Here is an 8,429-nt window from a genome sequence, read left to right on the forward strand (position 1 = left end):
TTGAGATTATACTGTACGTCCAGCGGACCCGATTCTGGACGTCTATAGACAACCAAAATGAGTTGCAAATAGACGTTCCGCTAGGCCAGGGGTCTGCAAACTTTACTCTAAAAGGAGCCATTTTGTCTAATGTCACCTGGATTAAAGTCCTTTTAGAGGTGAAAAAATACTCTCTCAATAAAGACAATACAGTGTATTAAATTCTCCAGTTCAAATTATATCGAATCATTTTATGTAAACAATTTTTTAAGTTAATATATTTGAAGGGCTACAACACATGATCACGTCAGTCAACACATGATAATTGATCATTTCTTGTAACATCGAGCATGCATATTGAACTAAATCAACTAAATTACATTATATTTTGTTCCAGAATATTCTTTTTGTTAAATATCTTACCAAGGATTTAAAACCTAGGGTTAGCCACAGGTGCAAGTGAAGTTGATGATCTGTAGAGGTTTCAGGAGGTGACGAAGGAAGGTGATTTATTTTTGGGTTAAAAAATTGATTTATCATGATTCTATTTGATGTCAATGTCATTAATAAGCAATACTCTCTGTGAGAAATAACAATTCATTATTTTAATATTTAAAGCTATAGGGAGCGAGGCTCCAGAGCCCCAGGTTGCAGACCCCTGTGCTAGGCCATGATCTGGATGTCCATATCACAGCCAGAATTAGTTGATAGATGACATCGCAATTATACGTCCACCGTGACCTGGTTCTGGACGTGTACAGACAACCAAAATGAGTTGCAAATAGACGTTCTGCTAGGCCATCATCTATACAGGTACTAATATGATAAAACAATTTTAATCATTACATGTTTACTTTAAACAAGTAATAATTAAAAAAATTGTATCAAAATAATATTTTATAAATGGACATTTATTTGCAATAAAAAATACGTACCAGATTTCCTTTTACAAATACACATCAAGAAATACTGCAAGTTGAAATCCCAGAACTAAACAACTGTGGAGGTACACATGGAGGACAGAAATAAGAAATGACCCAAAAAACAACGTGGAATCAATAAATATTATTTATTACATGAGGACACTTCACAAGATATTTTAAGAACAACCACATTAAAATAGTTATACAAATGTGTCCAAACGAAACGTTCAGAGATTGATTAAACTAACATATTCTAAAAAGCCTCTTCTCTCTCCTCTGCTCTTTTTTCTCTCTCATCCTCTTTCTTCTCCATCTCCCTCTCCCTCAAATAGGCCAACAGGTCCACTTCACTCCTCCTCTTCCTGCTGTTGTCTCCTTCTTCTGGCGGAGAGGCCACTGTTGCCACCGTTGATAAAACGGACGTGATGAGGTGGGGCACGGCTATACTGGGCCGTTGGCCCATCACTTCATCCATTGCCTCAAACCACTTCCAGGTGGCAGCAGTGGTCTCTCTTCCCTCTGTACTGACCCCTGTCCTGGGCGTCTTCAGCTCCTAGCAAATTAGTTAATGATCCCAAAGCTTACCTGGCAATTGTGGTTTGACACTGTTGACAAACCAAACAACTATAGATCCAGACAATAGTTTTTTTTTTTTTTTTTATCAAACCTTGTACTTTTGCTTTAGGTTTTCCCATTTCTTCTCCAGCCAACCTGCCTCCACCTTCCTCTGCAGGTTGTGGACCTTGATGAAAATGCCAAAAAAAATTACAGGATTACAATAGGAAATGTGGGCTTTGTTGCAATAGATGTTTATGAATAATAATGACAAAACCATATGCAAGGCACATTTCATTTTTTTAGCGCTTTACATACAAGGCAATGCACTCTATATGATGAAAACAAAACATTTAACAGCTTACCAATCAATAACAGACCATCAACAGCAAATCAACTGCAATCACAAGACAATTAATGTATATACTTATGAATTAACACTTTTGCTTTTAACAGCAATCGCTAACTTTCCAGTGCATTGATTGATTGATTGATTGATTGATAGATTGATTATTGATATGCTCACGCTAGGTATTGATTTTTAGTTTTTTTTATTTATTTACTCATTTATTTTATTTTATTTTTCAAAACCTTTTATGTTTTTTCACTCAAATGTGCAGGTCGGTCTTCACAGAAATTTTGTCACAAAGAACCAATATTTTGATTATTGGAATATTGCACTATAATTGTGTCACTGGTAAGAAAGACCCTATTTTTTGTTTACAGAAAGCACTATTGGAAATACTTATTCATTTGCATTAGTACACTTATTTACAAAAATGTTGCACTAAAATAGTGTCACTTTTTTAGTTTATTGTCTTTCAGAGATATCAAATACATTTTTTTATTTTTTTACTTAATCTTTTTTTTTCGTTATGTCATAGATTATTGTAGACTGATTTCTGACCAATATATCGATAATCACAGTATCGTCATATTTTGAGATAATTGCTATTGTGAGCTTTGTATCATGTTTTGTATCGTATTGTGAAGTACCCAGAGGTTCCCACCCCTATTCTAAATCACTTGTCTCAACAAACTACAGTACAGATCAGATCACATAAATCTACATAGGCACAAACAAATGATTAATGTCTATTATCTCAAACGGAGAAGCAACAAATAACTAAAACAATGCAAAAATTCCAAGACTAATCTCTGGAGAGTAAATTGTGATGTTACACTGAGCTGTAGCGTTACGTCATTACTCTGAACTAATTCACAATTACCACATTGTACGACGTGACTTTCTTACTAACTCAAAACCTCTCTGGGCCGCGTTTCGACGACCCGTGAAAAGGTCGTCGTTGTCGTACTGCCATTCATAAAGCCGTCCGGTGTACTCATCGGTCCTTTCGGGAAACAAAACTCACGTTCTGTATTGTTATGCGGCAATAGGGATGCTTCTATATCATTATCACAGCAGGCCACACAAATGCTAAAGAAACACACATAACGATATTTTATCTAAGTTCCTTACAGATCCTGGCCGGAAAATATGCTTGATGACTTACAATAATATCATTTAAAAAGAATAAAGTTGTAGTGGGCAGAGCCCACTGCAGACGAGCTTCGTCCCCAGCTAGTCTGCAGCTAACTCTGGCATACAACTAATTACTAGCAAGCAGCGAACTTTAGCAGGCAGCAACAAATACCCTCAACGCATTACATTATGCCTTAACCAATCCTTGGACCGGCTTCCTCCATCTCCGCGTTGAAGTGACGCTTGCAAGTCGCAATGCATCATGGGGCGGTTGAGTGCGCGTGTAGTGTACACCCATGTACACTTAAAAATATGTCCGGAAATAGTACAAATCCGGTATTTCTGACGGCCATAATCTGTGCACACTATTGGAATGGGACCACTACGCACTAAATATGAGTGACAATAGTGCGTACTGCACCATTTCGAACACGGCCAATGTTTTAATCTTGACTGACATGTTTTCCAAGTTCACACAGGCCATGCCAACCTGAGACCAGCGGGCCATCATCACGGTGGCAAAGTGCCTGGTGAAGGGGTGGATTCAAACCCACCCACCAAGGATGCACAACTGTATCCGGGATAGATACATCTTCAAGGAGGAAAACATCAACCTTCCAGGACCTCCAGCGGGCCCATTTCGAACTCTATTCAAAAACCAAGCACATATTCAGACTCAGGGGAATAAAACAAGTCTGCTGATACCACATTTTTTAAAAAATGAAGACTTTTTTTTAACCCCAAAAATAGGGCCTTTTTGGCTTTACCCAAAGACCAAGCACATATTCGGACTCGAGGGGACCAGACCTTTCCGTTGATACCATGATTCCGAGCACTTTGAAAACAGTATTTTACATATAAATATTGCATTTATCCATGGTTGAATCATGTATATGTATCGCACGATTACACGTGAATTAGCGAGATCTTATGAGTCCTTGCTGCAACAGATGCGCAGCAAAACCGGAGGCGGTGGGGATTGATGGACTGCAGATTGCGCTGAAGTTACACAGCTAAGCAGTTTCGGTGCAGATACACATCCAGTGGAAATCCAGGATAAGGCTCTGTGCAGCAAGGAGCTGTTTACACACTTCCTACAAGCGACAAGTCCCGAATTTGGTTAGCGACATGAAAACATTTTGTCATACATTTCAGCCTTAATGAAGGGAAAAGTCAATAGTGGTAAAAAAATGTTTGTGCTAGTGATTAATAAAAGGGTCTTTGTGGCATTTTTCTCCATCTGTTTATTATTTGAATGATCTGAAATACAAGTCATTTCAAAACACCATAGGTAAAGTTTGACACTTTGAGATGTCTTATGTCCTATTTAGGACATCCGTTCTTATCCTTGGTTTCCACCTGCACATAAAAAAAATGGATCTCTTCCCAACCGGAGTGTGTCAGTGTCGTTCTCCTGAGGTCGTGTCACATGCACATCCTCCTCATCCCATATTTGCAGAAAAACTTGGTCGACTGCCCCAGGTGCCTGGTTTCACACAAGTAACAGTACTTGCTGATGTTGCTCACAATGTTGCTGTTATTTTCCTGATATGTAGGCCTCTGCTTTTGTCTGGATTAAAATTGTTTCATGGTTAGTCTTTCTCGCTGATCCGAAACCAGAACTCATTACCTGGGGCTTGTGTGCCGCTCCTGATGGTGGGCTCGTGAGGCCATGAAATCTTCGTATTTCTTACGCCATATGGACGGCTTTGGTTGGGTTGGTTTCAGGAAGAAGATTTCAGTTCCTCCTGTTCTCTGCCTGCAGGAGTCAAAAACCTTTCTCCTTTTTGCCAGTAACTTTTGGCAGATTTCTTTATGCTTCTCTCGGTCTTCGGGGAAGAATCGTCTTATACAGATTTTACATTGAACCAGATTCAAAGGGAGGGGGGTAGTGCCGTCGTTGGGCATCCGTGCATGTTGCTCCTTGCAGATCTGAATGTGTCTGTCTGCTGCACTTTTTTTGAACCTCCGCTGACAGTAAGGACACTGGATATAGTCTGGGTCATAGGGGTGAGGTGGGGGTGGAGGCAGCGATCTTCCATCCATCATTGGGTGTTGATTGCTTGATGCTTTTAAATGTATCTTCTCTCTGACTCTCTCCACTGAGCTCTAAACAGAATGAAAGTACTGTTTCTGTGGATAACAGGAGTTAAAACATCAAAAGAGCCATAGAAGCTACGTGATGATGTCACCCAGGAGGCTCCGCCCTATGTAGCTAAGGAACGTCTTGTGTCAGGGTGTGGCCTCTGTGGTGGTGGGGGGGGTTGTTGTGGGGTGGCAGTGCCCGGTTTGGGGTGCTTGTGTGCACTAGTCATTTCTAGCATTCCAAACACACTAATGCATAACGTCACTTATTCACAGTTTCTGAGTCAATTGTCAACCCTTTACCCTAAATAACAATATTGAAATAAACAATCTGTGCATATTTACATCCATGCAGTTCCCATATACAATGGTGTCAGTATAACTAACAAGCATACAGATTTAACATCTGCTTAAAAGAATAATGTACCTAGTTACATAGTTTGTCACTGCTGATCATTACCTGCAACATATACAGTACAATAGAGTGAGTGAGTGTGTGTCAGGGTTATTGTACTTCTTGAAATTTAATTAGTTTTGTTTTTTAATTTTGTTTTTCAGATTTTACCTTTTTTTTCCCAGTTACATAATTTAAGACGTATTTAGGACGTGAAAAAATATAACTTAAGACCTTGTTTACAAAATATGGACATATTCAAGATTTGAAATCATCAAATGTAGTTTGTTCATGTTTCTTTGCCTTCTCTGTAAAGTGCTTTAAATGGGTCCTACCTGTCTTTATTCATGCTGAGTCAGCAGGGAAAGCACAATTATTTAATTTCTCTTTCTTCATTTTGCTTCTCCCTCTAATGTCCCACGGCTTCACCTGTCAAAGCCATTTAATGACGGACCACTGTGACGTCAGCCCCTCCCATGGCGGGAGGAGGATGTTGTGTAAATGTTCCGGCAGCCACGGAACACCTGTGTCTGGACGCAGGTAAACTGCGCCCAGAGTCACTCCATAGACTTGTATTGAAGAGGCGTTACTGTGAGCAGGAAACACGTCACCAATCAGACACAGACGAACGAAACATCTTCACACATCATTATCTAATATTTATTGTGATTATCTAAACACAGATGTACATTTGTTTCATAGTATTTTTAATTTTTTTTTATGTCTCACTCAAACAAACGTGGTAAGTGGTGAGGCGGTGCCCTAACGCCCTCTATTGGCCAGCCGCCACTGGATACGACATTCCATTTGCTAATTAGCTCAGTGACATAGAGGATGTTTCATCATGATTAGTTGTGGATTAATTGTGTCTGACTTACTGATGTATTGGCAAATCATTGCCGCTGTAGAATTCCTATGACGAGATAGAAGTTTTAAACATACAGTATGTACCGCAGAGTCATCTCTTGCTGTTTAACCCAGGGAAGTATAGCATGTCTCTTGTGCCATAAATTTTGAGTTTAAGCCTCAAATGATGTAAAATGCACATTAGAATACCACATTCTTCTTTTTGAAATCTCCCTATACTATATGGTTTGGGGTCATTTTCTGATCGAGTGTCCTTGGCCAAAGCACTGAACTCTAAGTTGCATGGCAGCTCTGTACCATTGATATTGTAAAGCTGTTTTGCTCGATGGGACGAGGCTCCGCCTTGGGGATGAAGCCCCTCCCCCTCCTGTGTTCTCTTCTTTAGTTAAGCCCACAGCACCCGCCTCTGCAAATTTAGCTTTTAATTTATTTATTTTAATTACTTTTCTAAGAAACCTCTGGCTTATGTTGTCTGTACTCATTTATGTACGCATTTAAAAAAAACGTTCCCCTCCTTGTCACTGTCTGTAGAGCCGAGGCAGCAGCCCCTCCCTCCCGCTACAGAGATACAGAGCTACAGAAGCTGCCCCCTCACGCTCCTTCTTGACGCCGGGATTGTTTAAACCGTAGGCCTGGCTTTACTAAGAACACTTTGATGTAATATCCCACAGGTCAATGAATGTACGGAAGAATAGGAAAAATAACAATAAAGACTTTGGAACTTAAAAGTGGAAATGCAAGAATACAATAGGATTTAAATAGTCCTCCATTACAGTAGGCTATAGATTATTTAAGCAGCAATGTGGTACTGTGTGAGTCACTTGGTGTGCTGCAGCACTTTACTAAAAGCATGAGGTCACTTCTTTTTACAAAGTGGGAAAATACCATAACACTTTATTTGAAGTGTTATACATAAGGCTGATATTACGCTGTCATTAGCATGAAAAAGGTGTGTAATGGTAGAATCATATGCACATTATAATTCTGAGCTTATAGATGCCAATACAGGTTTATATAGACTGTATATATATATGTATATTTGTATATTTCTCCCTCCATGTTAGAGCTCATTTCCCCGTGTTATGTTTTACGCAGACAAGTTCACAAAACATGTCTTGTTCTCACAGGATATTCTCTCTCAGTGCCAGACAACAAAGGTGTCCCAAGTTATGTGAATAGCCAATAGCAGCCGCTCTGATCAGTTTTTCCCTTTTCTATCGGCTCAACTAGTCTGGAGCACTCAGATGGACTGATCAATTGTTCGTGGCTCACTCAACTAGTCTGGAGCACTAGTTTCTTCCCACTGTCGCTAAATGCTTGTTCATGTGGCTCTTGTTGGGTTCTTTTTTACTATGAACTTTATATTTTGTTCAGCGCTTTGAGATGACTTTGCTGTACTTTGCGCTATATAAATAAAGTTGAATTGAATTGAATTTGATTGATATCGCTTAGATCTCACCGCTCCACTAATCTCCTTTCAGTTCATGTTTTAACCATCAAAGTCTCGTGTTGTCTTGATGTCAGGCCAGAATCAGCAGATCAGATGCGTAATTTATGCATGATCACTGATGGTGACATAGGAGTGTGTGTGACACAGTGCTGCTGTGATCTGGTCAGTAGTTCATCTTCAAAGAATGCAGACTGATTGACAGACTGTGTATCTTTTTAACTCAGATCAATTATTATTCAATAGGATTTATTTTTTTTGCATGCACTGATCAGAGCAAAGTTACAGGACTGGGCGGAGCACCCACATTAAATGAGGGAGAAAAATATCATTAGGTTTTAAAGTTCTTGTTTAAAGAAAAAAATGTTTATTTAGTTTTCTACATTATTAAATGTTTGTGCAGCAGACAGAGAAGTTGATTTGTGCGCACTGACGTCTGTACATTAAATTAGCAAAAAGCTCATTTAAAAAGGGGCGGTCTGCACCAGTTCTGCTCGTGCACTAATGATTGCTGTAATCTTAGTGAATTCCGTGCATCAGGTGAGGAAACTGCATCACTAAAGGATTTAGGGAAGCAACTGACTGGCCCTGACTTGGATGGATCAGTCTCTACATTTTAAGACAGATTTTTTTGTAAATTAGCTAAACATTTCCCCTTTTGTTGCAGTCTAATGAGAAACAAGAGTAAGAATAAAT

Source organism: Gouania willdenowi, chromosome 21, assembly GCF_900634775.1.
Source record: "Gouania willdenowi chromosome 21, fGouWil2.1, whole genome shotgun sequence".
Classification (NCBI taxonomy): domain Eukaryota; kingdom Metazoa; phylum Chordata; class Actinopteri; order Blenniiformes; family Gobiesocidae; genus Gouania; species Gouania willdenowi.